At 33.8% G+C, this 16516-nt stretch overlaps 1 protein-coding gene across 1 annotated transcript in view; it reads left to right on the top strand.

Moving 5' to 3' along the window:
* Positions 1-547: 547 nt before the first annotated feature.
* LOC135468099 (rRNA-processing protein FCF1 homolog) overlaps positions 548-16516 on the top strand; it is a 44506-nt gene continuing 28537 nt past the window's right edge. Inside the window, exons 1-2 of the mRNA XM_064746158.1 lie at positions 548-625; positions 12541-12605. The gene's annotated coding sequence lies outside the window, so the exon portion shown is untranslated. The remainder of the gene's footprint in view (positions 626-12540; positions 12606-16516) is intronic.

Genomic DNA, 16516 nt, shown 5'->3' with positions numbered 1-16516 from the left:
GCCTACTTTGTATTCGGCTCGTTAGCCCCTCTTTATAGAGAGGATTTTATACTGGATAAAACTCAGAAGTTCGCCATCCAAATCATTACACATGTACTTTCATTTTCAAAATCTTATTATTACGCATGCAGTGTGTTTAAATTTTCTTGCTTTCTCTGGCCTCGTAAGAATAAAGGTTGAAAGATTGTGTACGACTCATTAACTGTGAATTCTCATTAGTTTAAAAGCATTGACGCAGAAATATAAATTTGAAGAGTTACAAGAGTTTTCTTATATCGCTTCTGCTTGTATACATGTATATTGGAAGGTTTTTTCCGCTCTGCTTACGGTGGTATCCGGAATCAACTGAAACAGAAAGAATGCTAATGACGCGTAGGCCCTCGACAGTAGTATGCAGAGTTGTCTCCCGTGATCAACATGCCCAGACTTGTCGGTTGATGTCGAGTTCAACAAAGGTATGTCAGCTGGTCACGTGACGGTTTAAAGCCTGTACTGCTGTGTGGGACGTTTGACACTCATTCATACTGTTTGTTAAAAAGTTGGGCGATAAAGATGGGAGGAATACCATGAACTGTGAGGTTGATAACATATTATATCGGATGGAACAAATTGTGTAATATATACGGTAAGTCTATCAAATATTATTTATTTTTTCATGTTTCCTCTTGTTTACTGAAGTGAAAGCTTATCAAAAGGATAAGGGACTGGTGCAAAAGATGGGAGAGGTTTTTTTGCTTTTTTTCCCATTTTTTTTAAGTGCGGGTCAATACATTTTCCGGTACTTTTCAGGTAGCATGAAATAAGATAATAATATTTATTAACTATATTAACTATGTTATGAAGATAGATAGACCTATCCGTGTTGTTTTTGTGTTCTTCAAACACCTATACAGGTTGCTATAGGACAATTTATGTGTCTAGCATCCCAGTTATACTCATTGTAATCAAGACCATGTCAGGTAGGATCATTATTTTTTGGTCTGAAAATTTGATTATTACAAACTTCGACTTGCACCAGTCATTCCCCGTTATAAATTAAATATTGCTAGGTTATCATATCACATCTATATGCATGCAACTGCCTAAGCAATGTTATAATAACGGTTAAGATAAAACAGTTAAATGACCAAAAGGCGAGATAAGCTAAAAATGTTTATATCATAACCACAACACCTAAGCACCAATTTGTTCACCCATATGTATTCAAACCTAGAAAAACTTTGGACTACATCATATCCCTGTTCCCACAACAGCTAACCTTTGTGTAGCTCTAGACATTATGACAGGTCTGTTATTTTTCTTTGCTGAAAGAATATCTAACAAGCCCCATAAGAATCTTTCTTGATATCTGTGCAACATCAGCTGTCATGCTGTAGGACTATTACAAATATATGTACGTTTGTCGCTATCCACGCATGGGCAAATTGCATGCAGCCTCTCAAAACCACATCTGACATATACAATAACATATGACGTGGTATAGACAGAGCCTCCAACCGCTTTAATGTATAATATCTTATAGTGTTCCTCTCATTATTCGTGTTAAACAAGCAATTAACGGTTTTATATAATGGCATGCGTTAAATTGATATCCAGTATAAGTTACATGGTGTACTATATGCCAGCGGGGAAGAAATGTTTTAGTCAGTCTTGTCACCACTTAGATTCTGTACAAAACAAATTGTTTCCTCACATACGGAAGCACTGTTTAAGGGATGTATATACTCTTAAACGCCCTGCCCTGCCCTGCTGGTTTCTGTGATAAGGTATATAACTGTACAGACTCGGCCTCAGGTCGCTGTGACATTTATAGCCCTATCCTGATATATGGTGTTGGCAGGTTAGTTATACTGACAATAATCGCTGCATCATTAAAGCGACATATTCCAAGTAAATATATTGTATACTATTGGCAGTAAATACAGGCGATTTGTAATCAGTGTTACTAAAGGCGATTTAGTAAGCGCATTGCTTTCCTCTATAATAGCACTATAAAAATGCATACGCAAAACTTTTTATGTATAAGTTATATACAATAGATGAGTTATTTGAGACATATTATACCCGGGTGTTCACGCATTACATTTGTACAGTCAGCAGATCAGATGAAAATTCTCATTTAATCTGTTTCATGACATTAAAATGGATTGTGAGTATATGGTGATGCAAATAGTAGGCCTATATGCTCTTCGTGTGCATAGCTTTTTGCATGTGCTCACCCAGATCTTATACCATATCTTAAGCGGCACTATAGTACGATCTGTATTGACCCCAAAGTTAACGACCCTCAAATGAGTGCTGTCCTCCATTTAGAATACCCGAAGGCAAAAAAGGCCAGGAAATTACTCAAAGCATCAGACTTCATTTTGAACGTGTTATTTTAAACTAGAGACTGACTTCCGGTGACACTTCCGCCATGTTACATGCATGGCCAGCACGCCAGGGGAACACAGTTATATATAAGGCTGTCACCAGGGATCTCAGATGTATACATCCGGGTAGTTTCTAAAAGCTAATTATACAATGACATATAAATAAGAGTACATAGCATGCCCAAATATAGATATCCCTTAAATACAACGACTATAAGAAGGGTGCCAGTTTGCATGAGCAATGACATGCAAGCTTTAAAATGCGCCACAGTTTCTGCAAATGTTCTATACCAAATCTAGTTCGTTATTTCCCATGCAGATGTTCTTGTCAGAGTGCCATTAGACTTATTTAATATACGGTCTATATGGTCTATAATCCTTCGCAAATAGTGCAAACTTTGTAGTGCAAGATATCCATTCAATAATTACCTGTTTACGTTGTATATACATTATATATTTTGAAGTCAAATGGTTATAATATTGTGGTATTAATCACTAAATGCGATTTTCTACTTGTGAAGTCTGGTGGAAGCTTGCCTCTATAATAGCTTTACACATTCTAATTGTTTTTTTTTTTTATATATATATATATAAGACTTCTTCAGTACCACCCGCTGTACCACTTCTACATAATACACATACACTGTAAGAATTGAATGCAAATTTCCAGCCTGAAGCACTGTATATTGTTACAGTAAATCATGTTGTAAATATTTTAGACCATTTTCCAGCCCAATTCTGCACCAATGTGGTGTAATTTTACTCTAGTCGATGTGTATTTACAGCATTGTCTGTAAAACTGTAGCGGTTTGACCACTTACAGTGCACTTTGCTGCAAATGTACACTGGTTTTCTTGGTAGATATGTGGATTTTGTTTATTTCCAATGGCGTTAACTGGTTATTTACAGTGGAATATATGGAAATATACAACTATTTTTGGGTGTAAATATAAAACAGCACGTCTTGTAAATCTACAGTGAAAAGAACTGGTCATAAAATTGCCAGCGCTTTCTGTTGTAAAATTCTGAGTAATTTGTTACAGGGTACTGAGATGTATATAACATATAGCAAAATGTAAACATGGGAAGGTTACTGAGATACAGATATGTTATTTATCTATGTAACTTTAAACACAAAAGCCCAGAAATAGGCCACAACGGTGTAGATGTTGGCTGGCGAATATATACAAAATACAAATTATGTCTACATATAAAACGGGAAAACTATCAAACAGGATGACCAGAATTAACATTCTATTGTATTTTGTCGTAATGTTGGCGTATTCAGTTTCTCTAAAATTATTTCTAAAATGGATATGCTGCGAAACCTATAGATAAACAGAATTCAAGAAAATAATGAAAATATACTAGTAAATCAGGAACCTTGATATTTCTTAAATCTAAATTTGTGTAACTATACAGTCGGAGCATGTCATATCCAAAGAATAAAGGTTAACATTTCCTGCATGTTGTAATCGTGTGATTGTCACGTGACATAACGTTGGCCCAGTGACCATCCGTGTATCTAATTAGTTTGTCTCTACAGCCTGGGTTCTTGTCTCCATATATACCTATATGTACATAACAGAAAGATGTTTACTACAGTAACATATGCTTAAATATTCAAGTATATATACATGCTTGGAAGCTATAATATGGTAATGCTTTATATCAGTTGTTATATCACAAGAAAACATACTTATTATTCATAGAAAACAATTAAGGATGAAAACTATAGCAAAACTAAAAAAAAGTATTTGGAAATGTATTTATGCATTCAACTACAGACTAATTATAACATTTTTTCAGAACATTTCGGGTTACATATGTGTAAATTGTAGGTAACAGTTTCAAGAACATATATATATATATATAGATCCCTGGTGACAGCCTTATGTTATATATATATATATATATATATATATATATATATATATATATATATATATATATATATATATATATATATATACACACACACACACACACACACACACACACACACACACATACACACACACACATATGAATACTATATATGTATACAGGATCATCTAGATAGCTCCATAAACCACCAACATTAAGCTGTTTAGGTTATGCATGTAGCTCATCTACAGAATAAACATAAAAGTCTGCAAAATGTATTTTGAAACGGATGATGCATATGTTGTTTATTTTTAGGAAAGATATGTACAGATTTTTACCAAAGGGATATGTATTTATGATTGACACTCATTCAGTGTTATACGGCCATCAAAATTGACAGAAGGGTCCATACACTAAAAAAATGGTTAAATTTAACAGAACGTCTGTTGTATGAGTGATGCTAGAATGTATTCTGTTATTATAACATGATACATTGTCATATTCAGAATCTTTATGTTGAATTAATAGAATGTGTCCGCTATATTTAACAAAATAACCTGCTGCTATAGCAGAATACACATTCTAGCTTTGCTCCGACAACAGACTTTTTGTTAAATTTAACAGATTATTTTTTAGTGTAGTTCAGTCAAAGGGCGGGGATAATACGACCTTTTTCAATCAAGCGAAAATTAAGTTATATCTACTCTTGATATAAAGGATATACTTATTTGTGTAACTTACATAGCGGTACACACTTATACTTTGAAACGAAACTCTCATTGTACATGCATAATTGTTAAAATACAAGACCCCCTAGTTATGCTGTTTGTAATGAAGCCAGTATGGATATATATAGGCTTATGTACAGAAGACGCCATGGCCGGAGCTGCGGCACGGACACATAGGGGATATATGCATATTAGTCTATATGCTGAAGGCTGCCATACTATGCCATAATACAGATGTAGTCTGTAGCCATGGGAACCGCTTGCACGTGCAGACATACTATCTAACAGTGGAGACTGTATATATGCCTACACATGTTCATATAGGCTTACATGCACGACACAACATGGAATATAAACGTAGTGTGACATGTTGAGATATCCGATCGAGTTACAGCGAAACCGGCTGGTATCTTCAACCGTGTTAGCCCATGAAATTTAAAAACAAATACAGGCGTTTGTAAAGGCCTACATGTACATGTGTGTAGGACATTTTTTCATAGACCTATATAAACCTTTATTTCACTTATACACAAGAAATACAGAATTTAAAGGGCCAATTTTAAATGGATATATCGGAGATCATGTATGGCGATGTCAATACAAACATGTTCATAAGTTTAAAGATTATAAATGTATTTATTTGATTGGTGTTTTATAGACTGTTATAAATAGTCTCAAACATATTTACATGTCGATACCGCACAACTACCATATATTGTTAACAAATATTGTTTAACATGTTATAAATTTAAAATAAACTCTTGTGCAGGTGTGGACTATAGAATATCTTAATCATTTAAATGACTCGATGGATTGTTCAAAATGTGTATATGTTTTTAAATACTTTCAGAATAAATGTTTCTAACGATTTCGAAGCTTTTTCTGTTTGTATCAATGATCTGGCGGAAGCAAAGGGGATAGTGTGGCTGCTGAAGGTTGTCTATGTAAATCGGTATAACCTCGAAATGTTGAGAGTTGACAATGAAATGTTATCTGGCTGTGATTTGTATGATCAAAGACATCACTGACACTGTCAAGTTGACAATTAACACATTATATATATATATATATATATATATATATATATATATATATATATATATATATATATATATATAAAACTGAGCAATGAATAAGTCACGAAATATTAATGTTTTAAGCAAACTTCCTGTATGTAATTTTTGTCAAAGTTCATGTACTATGTCATATTGTGATTTTAACTTGCTATAGTTATTAGTCCTCAATCGATAGAACACAAGCCTGTTTACTGTTCCTATAATTTGTTCTCTGGAGTGTATTAATTAAAGTTGTTCTTCCAATTTTGATAACAACTTTTGCAAGAATTGCTCCAATGTTTTTATTTGTTAACTGTGCGCACATATATGGCAAGACGTTTCGATATTTATTCCCTAACTATGTATACATGTGTGCAAAATGGCCGTACACAAGTCCAGTTCTTTTGCACACATGTGAAATAAACGTTCATGCATGGAAATCTTCTGTACATATGTGCAAATAAAAATTAATCTTACCTTTAAATCGAAACTTTTAAACAGAAGCTAAAATATTTTTACGTATGTAAAATAAATGCTTATACTGAACCATACGTATAATAAACGTTTATATTGAACATATGTAAAATTCTTTGACTCATAGACTTTTGTATAGGCCCTATGTACCATTCGTTTGTGCATATACTGTTGATGCAAATAAAAATGTATTGTATTGTATTTATACACGATAAGTGTAATTAGAAAACACGTTTACAGAAAATATAGCATGGCGGGAACAGAGGCACAAAGGGCTTGATCTATCCAAGTACAAGTATGTAAGTACAGTACAAGTATGTAAGTACAGTACAAGTATGTAAGTACAGTATAAGTATGTAAGTACTTTACAAGTATGTAAGATGGCGCTTGTTGTAGTAAATAATAACAGAGTAAACGTTTTCCATATTTAAGAAAAACACAAAGTATTGCCACGTGCCAAAAGAAATGCTGTGGTGCATGGCTATGAGACATTTATATGAAAATAAGCCAGAATTGTTTCATCACAACCTTGTATGGAATGTATGTACCTAAGATGTCCAAATATGGACAAAAAATGGTACATATACGTACGAATACAAGGAAACTTTTAGTGTTCAAGTCATTGTACAGAAATATGTACACAAGTATTGAACTGTACATTTCTTCTGCGCATGTGTACAGTTATCCAGAGTAAATACTGAACCATGTATGCACATATAGTGGTCCACCCAAGAGTGTTTTTCTTCGTAACTATGCCGTCTAAAGGCAAGCACTGTCATATTCATACCTCAGGATGAACAGTGTTTTACTTTGTTATGGTGTAGAAATAGGAATCAAATGATAATATAAAAAATACAAAAAAATCAGACATTTTTTTTTTTGTTTTGTTTTTTGGAAGAGAAATTCCAAAAAGGTTGTATCAGTATATAGGTGCCTTCGCTACAAGTTTCTTACGTTTTACAATGAGTATAATTCGTTTGTAAGTAACTATGCACAGAGCGTCCAGACTCCCTCGCGCTCTTCTTCATGCTGTGTGTAATTCCGCTTAACCCGGAGGTAGGGGCAGTATATTCAAGTGTTTAATTACATCGCCTCGCTATATATGAACAGTTGCAATCAAAGCGCAAGTGAGATACATATTTTGTTATCGACAACTTATATTCGAGTACGGTACACGATTTGAGTACTGATTTCACTCAGTCACCCAGAACATACCTTGTGTCTTTCCAACATCATTGAAAACTGTCGAGTGCTTCTCTTTGCATGATTCAGTCCTATTTTCTTACTTCATATACTTTTTTACTTCTTTGGTGGTTTGTGTTATACGTCGTTTTTGGAATTTGCGTTATTGACCTGAAACTTTGTTCTTGGTTTACGGCTGGTATATCCAAAATGTCGGTTTCGACGCATAGATTGAAGTATACTAAAACGCATTTTTCATTGTTCTGTGTAATCAAGAGTTTCTGAATGTATACATTTTTATGTAGTATTTTAAAATTCTTTAGATAAAAACAAATTCCCTGTGATACATGTAAGTTAAGTCTATACATGGAGAATGGAACGTCTTTCGAGTTATTTATTTTGTTTTATTTGTTTATCCACCAAAGTATCACTCCCGCCCCCATTCTAGGAGGAAGGGCACATTAAATCGATATGATGATTCAACAATTCATTGCTGCCAGCTTGACACTATCAGCTTTTCATGAAAGGGGGGAGATTATTTGCGAAAAGTCCCACTTTCACAAATTAATTGTCTCACGACACGGGAGGAATGCAGCGCCTTTCCGCGATTAGGGATTTGTTTTGAAATGTCCGAATGCCATTGAATTTCCACCCAAAGTCTGTTTCGCCGAACTGTAGTCGTTCATTTTATGCTATGCTGCTATAATGATGTACTGTCGCCCCCAGCTGTATGGAGATGAGCTGGGTTTGACCACTCACTCACATGCACTGATATACCACCATATATGGTTAGGATATATGGTGGACTAACGCGCATGTGCACACTTTCCTGTAGTGCTGATGTGCTTTTGTGAATCTTCATTGGTCTGGTATGTGTACGCCATCTTTTTAAAAACCGAGGGTATTCTCTACTTTTACAAAGAAACACTAAAAAAAATTTCTATTTGCTCTGTATGATAACATGCAATCCTGGTCAAACTGATGTTTTTAAATAAGTAATCAATTAATCTGACTTTAACACAGGGAAACAAATTGAGGTTGTTTTATATAATCTGTTCTGGTGTGATTTGGCACCGTTCTTGAATACGAAGGCTATTAATGGATCTTATATCTTTTAACTTAAAAAATGTTTGCACGTATATATGGTGGATTGCAGCGTTTTCCATAAGCGCTTATATAGCAGTTACATTCTGGTATTGTCACAGGACAGCAAGAAGTGGACGTTTTTGTTGATAAATATATTTCCTTTTATCTCTTTTTTATGCATACAGTTAAGATAATGTTTTACTTATCGCTCTTAATAAATTTACAGTTATGTGTAAGGGCTCCTGAGACACAGTGTGTGTCTAAACACGCAATCAGAATTTGTTACATGTAGCTAGTTACGTTATCTGCTCAGGCAGAAACAAATTTTTAAAAATATTTTTGATATATTGTGATATCGATATTGCATTCATTTCCACGGCCAACAAAATTGACAGAAGGTTCTATATGTATGCACTCAAAAAAGTTTGTTAAATTTAACATAAAGCCTGTTGTCTGAGTGATCGTAGAATGTATTCTGTTATTATAACATAAGACTTTGTCATATTTAACATCTATTCAGAATCTTTATGTTGAATTTATAGAATGTGTCTGCTATATTTAACAAAATAATCTGTTGCCATAGCAGGATAGACATTCTAGCTTCACTCAGACAACAGACTTTCTAGGAACACTTAGAAACACTAAAAAACGTTTCTACCTGCTCCATATGATAACATATGTCCTGGCCAAACTGATGTTTTAAAATAAGTAATCAATTAATCTGACTTTAACACAGGGAAACAAATTGAGGTTGATTTATATAATCTGTTCTGGTGTGATTTGGCACCGTTCTTGAATACGAAGGCTATTAATGGATCTTATATCTTTTAACTTAAAAAATGTTTGCACGTATATATGGTGGATTGCAGCGTTTTCCATAAGCGCTTATATAGCAGTTACATTCTGGTATTGTCACAGGACAGCAAGAAGTGGACGTTTTTGTTGATAAATATATTTCCTTTTATCTCTTTTTTATGCATACAGTTAAGATAATGTTTTACTTATCGCTCTTAATAAATTTACAGTTATGTGTAAGGGCTCCTGAGACACAGGGTGTGTCTAAACACGCAATCAGAATTTGTTACATGTAGCTAGTTACCTTATCTGCTCAGGCAGAAACAAATTTTTAAAAATATTTTTGATATATTGTGATATCGATATTGCATTCATTTCCACGGCCAACAAAATTGACAGAAGGTTCTATATGTATGCACTCAAAAAAGTTTGTTAAATTTAACATAAAGCCTGTTGTCTGAGTGATCGAAGAAATGTATTCTGTTATTATAACATAATACTTTGTCATATTTAACATCTATGCAGAATCTTTATGTTGAATTAATAGAATGTGTCTGCTATATTTACAAAATAATCTGTTGCCATAGCAGGATAGACATTCTAGCTTCACTCAGACAACAGACTTTCTAGGAACACTTAGAAACACTAAAAAAAAGTTTCTACCTGCTCCATATGATAACATATGTCCTGGCCAAACTGATGTTTTAAAATAAGTAATCATTAATCTGACTTTAACACAGGGAAACAAATTGAGGTTGATTTATATAATCTGTTCTGGTGTGATTTGGCACCGTTCTTGAATACGAAGGCTATTAATGGATCTTATATCTTTTAACTTAAAAAATGTTTGCACGTAGGCCTATATATGGTGGATTGCAGCGTTTTCCATAAGCGCTTATATAGCAGTTACATTCTGGTATTGTCACAGGACAGCAAGAAGTGGACGTTTTTTGTTGATAAATATATTTCCTTTTATCTCTTTTTTATGCATACAGTTAAGATAATGTTTTACTTATCGCTCTTAATAATTTACAGTTATGTGTAAGGGCTCCTGAGACACAGGGTGTGTATAAACACGCAATCAGAATTTGTTACATGTAGCTAGTTACCTTATCTGCACAGGAAGAAACAAATTTTTCAAAAAATTTATTTTGATATATTGTGATATCGATGCTGCATTCATTTTCAAGGCGTTCTTGTTGAAGTAGTTGTCAATTTTATCATTAATTTTTTAGTCATACAGATTATAAAGCTATATAATGTGGAGTAAGTTTATACTAAATTTGTATCTGCATGTATTTCCAATCACTGTACAGAATTTGTTTTAAAACTATCCAGGTTATTTATTTATTTTTTTTTTATCTGCGTAGTGTTACTAATTAATATACATCATATGAAGCGCATGGTTACACCTGTAACCTCTTGTTACAGATGAAGCTTCTGGTCTCTATTTCTTTATAATTTTGTCAAGAAATGTCTCTTGATATACATAAGTATAACATTTTCACCACGCCTATACTGTATATTACAGCATCACGAATGTAAGCACCGAAGTATATAAGCCTATATTTAATTTATATAACAAATATATAATACATGTATTTATGTCAGAACGGTATATACATGTGGAATATTTCACGCATCTGCATCCCACAGGATTCTGTGCGATGTGGGTGTGGAGGTACACTATATCCTTACTCAGACAAGCTCAAACAAACTGTTTAGTTTTGACGTGAGGGAATTTTCAGTTGTAGCAATTTTGCCCCTATATGTAATATTGTGGTAATCGCTTAAAAATTTTATTTAAATTTTTGTTACAGATTCCTTGAACTTTTTCGAAAATCATTGTTGTGGAGTAAATCTTTTTTTACTGGAATTACAAACGCTATAGTTTTTTATAAGCATTATCATACCTCCTAACACATGTATGTGAAACATTCACCACTTTTTCATTTTACTGATATAGCAAAATGTGACCAAAACATGCAGGTGACCACGCACATAAAACAAGAACTACTTTCGAGTCGTATATTGACTGTCAACAGCTTAACCTCACTCTTCAGAGAAAGTTCCAAAAGTCAAACAACACTATCATTTTCTTACCCTACCAATATAAACTAATAATAATAATAATACATTTATCATAAATTATGTCTGCTGTCATATTTAATTTTTTGTGTTAGTTTAAGAATTAAATTTTGGGAATTACTCTTCCAGAATAACAGCCGATTATGGAGCATATATACGGAACAGTCTGCATATATAAATATAGTATGTACGAAACAGCTCAAGGATTTAGTCTGCTTTACTATTTAAATGATATCTTCTAGGTGTATGTACATTTTATGAATTTATGAACACCTGGTGTTTATCAAGTGAATGCCCAATATAAACTTTATAAATTGTCATTTATGTGTAAAAGGAATGGAAAATTTAGGTGTGCAACAAATGGTCTAAAATTTTAATGACAAAGTGTGGACATAATCAGTGAAAACCCAATGCAGCAAATGAGCTGATCACACATGCGGGTAAAATTATATTGATACAGATTACAAAAAAGTATATTACTATGAACATATAGTACCTGAAATAAGTAAATTCAGGTCTCGTATAAAATTATGCAATCTTGTTAAATACCTGCACGTAGAGTGTTTTGTTACGGAAAGGTTTTGTGCATAATTTTTTTTTAATCAGTGTTAAAATATTTTGGTTCGCCCCATGCATTAATTGTCTGCTTTCTCCATAACATATGAATTCGTCATTCAAACAGTGATGCTGTAATTTAATGCAAATGAATACTTTCAGATCTTAATTTTGTCTCTTTTGTTTTCAAAAAGTCTGCTTGCGCATGTGCGTTATATAGCCTACTGTTATATTGAATATCATGAACAGCGCAAACATGGCGGCATGTTGGATATCTTGCTCAAAGTTTTCCTCCAAACATGCACATTTAAAGCTTGAGTGTTATTGTACTGATTTCAGGATGCTGCCCTTGACCTGTGAGAGGTACCCCGGCACCCACGTAGCTCCCTGGGAGGATAGCAAAGGTAAATGTTCTACATGACGTGTTTCAGTCCACGTGGCATGGTCCACTGCGCATGTCCGCTAATCGTGCTGAGTCATCACTATTCGCAGATTAGGATTCTGTCTCTACCGGAAATTCCTGCAGCAAAGACAAAAATTCAGGTCCAGTAGAAAAATCGATAATGAGCACATCTTCAGGAAGATGTTTCACAAGTGAAGTCAGCTGCCGAAGGAAGTGGTCACTTAACATACATGCATATCCGTTAAAGGCATGCATCCATAGCTTACTGTCAGGGTTTGTCCCATTCCCACGTACATTGTTAAGTCGAGGTGTGTTTCATTGTTATGAACACAGTTGTGTTCATAGTTTTTTAAAGATGACCAAGAAGACATTGTTTTCGAAAACAAGGAGGTGATCGACACGGCTACTTAAATCCCGTGGCAACTGGCATGGTGTAAGGGAGATAATCCATAGCCCCCATGAGCGCTTTACACCAGCTCCTTGACAGTTTTCATCGAAGTTTACCATAGTATAACACGTTTTCTTTACTGGCAACTGTCACATGTCTATTTTACCAACGCTGATATTAAGAATATACCTGATAATTTTTAATGTGGACTCTGCCTTACAACTCAAGTCTATGCAGTTTAAACTGCTTCATTGTGTTATCCATGTAACAGATATTTGTTTTCATTAACAGTTTTGGAATACCCTACCTGTATCTGGTGTGGTCAGATTGATTGTATTGAGCATTATCTTGTAACTGCTCACCTAGAACACAATTTGGGACAGATTCCAACAGTGACTGTCTCAATGCTTAAACTTTAATATAGTACTTTCTATGAAACGGAAGCTCCTTGGTTATTTCTTTCAAGAAATTAATTTTTACATCTTGTACAATCTTGTACATCTTGTAAAATGGGCTACATTTAGCTAATTGTATATTGGCGTACATTGTCCCCTGGTAGATGTTAACATCTACCAAGTCTGAGGTCGAAGAAACATTTTCTTAAAAGGGAGACTGACGCTCAGATATTTGGTTTAAAAAATAAAAATTGCCAGTTACTGATTTAAAAAATAGACCAACGTTTCGCCTATATTTAGGCTTATTTATTTCGCCTGGGAAGTGTACAGAGAAAATCGCGTGTTAAATTTCCTCAGACTATTTTACATAAATCACTGTTAGTTCCGCACTTAGTTTATTTATAGTTATAAATCTACACTTTAAATTATGACTGATAATTATTGAATCCATGTGTACATATGCCTAGGTCTTCATGAAAGGAGCTTATAGCTCCAAGTTTTCCCCGAGATATCTGATACGGCATAAGACATATTCTCGTTGTCTTTGTCCACTTTGACGATATAATCGACGAAGGTTCTATTATATTATAAGATTTACGGTATATACACAGTCGAGTTTATGTTTGAGCTATTTGACAGCCTTAATGACGAATGTAATATTCATAATTTAGGTTTTTGCCTATATCATAAATTATCTTATATTTTTGAATACAATACAAAATATATTTTAAAAATGTTAACGTAGTTTTAGTATATCAACTGAGGTTTACTTTCTTTATAGCTTGTTTTGAAAATGTCCGTCTATAGCTTTCGCTTGGCTTTGGATGTTTTCAATAACGCGTCGGAAACCATTTAAAGTCTGTTGGTTTAAAGATTTTTCGGTGGCAAGATTGGCTGCAATGTATATACTGCCCAAGGGGAGAATAGTTGACATGACAATAGTCTTAAGTGACAGCAACACCAACATGAACTGGATTTTCAACACGTTGGTCAAGGATTATTCCGCGGCCACTATGAAATATTCTTTGGGAGTATTGCTCCCAAGTGTGCTGATGTGATGCCGATAGAGCACCGGACATATATCCTTGCTAACTGTGTAGATTTGTTGAGGGAAATATTTGAGGGTCCTTGATCTGTCCTAAGAAAATATAGTTCTATATATATATATATATATATATATATATATATATATATATATATATATATATATATATATATATATATATATAAGCCATTAATTCTATGTTTACAGTGTATTTAATTTTGATGATCTCACAGTCATATCGTTTCATGTTCTCGTCACAATATGGTTGAAATTTTGCCGATGCGGGATTAAACCACAGTCTGTTATCCATTCAAATATTCCTACATAAAGATTATGCATACCAGCGCAGGCTTAGTTTTATGTCTATGCATCGAATCAGATATTCGTATACCGGCCGTAAGCCAATATGGACGTTCCAGGTCAGTAATTGCAAAGCCAATTACCAAAACGACGTTTAGTACAAACCAGCAACTAAGATCAAGAACTTCAGAAAGTATATCAAGTACTGAATTAGGACGGAATCATACAAAGAGAAGTAGTCGACAGTTTTCAGTGATGTCTTTCATTTAAACTGTTATTTATTTATTTATTTATTTTGGTGTTTTACACCGTACTCAAGAATATTTCAGTTATACGACGGCAGCCAGCATTATGGTGGGAGGAAACCGGGCAGAGCCCGGGGAAACCCACGACTATCCGCAGGTTGCTGCAGACCTTCCCACGTACGGCCGGAGAGGAAGCCAACATGAGCTGGACTTCAACTCACAGCGACTGCATTTAAACTGTTAAGAATGTATATATTAATATGTACATTTGATGTGTTAATAGTTTTCAGAAATTTAGTACACGTCTCAGAGCATGTTATCAACACTAATTAATGTTGATTAAAACTTGGAGTAGCTAAATAAAATAAAATAAATAAAATGGGTTAAATATAAGTGATGTACTAATTTTATGTATACCCCTAGTTCTTTCCCTGTAAAATTAGTTTGTTGATTAATTGAATGGAAGGGCTTTGACATGATGAACATTTAGAGCAATATCAGCTAACTTCACTTCATATCATTTCAGCTCTATGAATAACCAACACGTGGTAACCGATATATGCATACGCCATCGCGAAATTAGTTTTACCCTTTTTACGTAAGAGACAATGGTATAACAAACTGTCTATGCATTTGAGCAGCATTGTGGAAAGGGTGAACAGAATGTACTCTCTTTCCTCAGATTGGTTGCTTTATCTTAATCATTGTCTTTTTCAGCGGAAATATTAGAAGAATACAATTTTATCTTGGTTTTACAGCTTTTTAAAAAGAAGTTATTGTGTTATCTTTAACAGTAATAACATGACTCTACTTACATTATGCGAATGAAAATAAGAGTTACATGTAATTCAATTTTAGGATTATAAGAATTCATAACTGGACACGCACTAATTTAACAAAACTGTGCATGTGAATTGGCATTGTTATTATTCTGAAATGTAATAATCACTGACTATTACTAAGGGTACTCGTGAATAGAATAAATTACCTGGTTCATTATATAACAGTAAATCTCTTATTTATTTGAAGGGATTTTAGGTAAGGATAATTTACCATTTAATTTTCACATCTGTATATATCGTCACTTCAAAATCTTATTGAACAAATGAATTAATGAAAACATTTGTGCTACATCGTTGATATAATAGTTTTAAATATTTGTTACAATTCATTTATTATATAAAGATTAGAAATAATTACCAGGAAGATGTAAACGTATGCATTTTAGGCGAATCAGCTGCATCTGTTTGCACTTTTTGCTGTTTTACAATCATGTATTACTTTACACGTGATTCTAATTTTGTTTAAAGACATGGTGCTCAGGGTAAGTTAGGTTGCTAGTACATTTAAGCATTTACATGAACAGTAAGAATAACTCTCTGTAACTTAGGTAAACCCAATTTCCCCATGCATTTGCCGACTTTTGCACTCGCCACCACCTTTTCTTGCTTTGTATGTATCTACATTTGCACTGAAATTCTCGAGTCCTGGACATTGTTGTCGTGTTACTGTTTTGTGTATGATATTTCAACTATACAG

The sequence above is a fragment of the Liolophura sinensis genome, chromosome 6, assembly GCF_032854445.1.
Source record: "Liolophura sinensis isolate JHLJ2023 chromosome 6, CUHK_Ljap_v2, whole genome shotgun sequence".
Taxonomy (NCBI): domain Eukaryota; kingdom Metazoa; phylum Mollusca; class Polyplacophora; order Chitonida; family Chitonidae; genus Liolophura; species Liolophura sinensis.
This window is presented reverse-complemented; position numbering and strand designations above follow the sequence as displayed.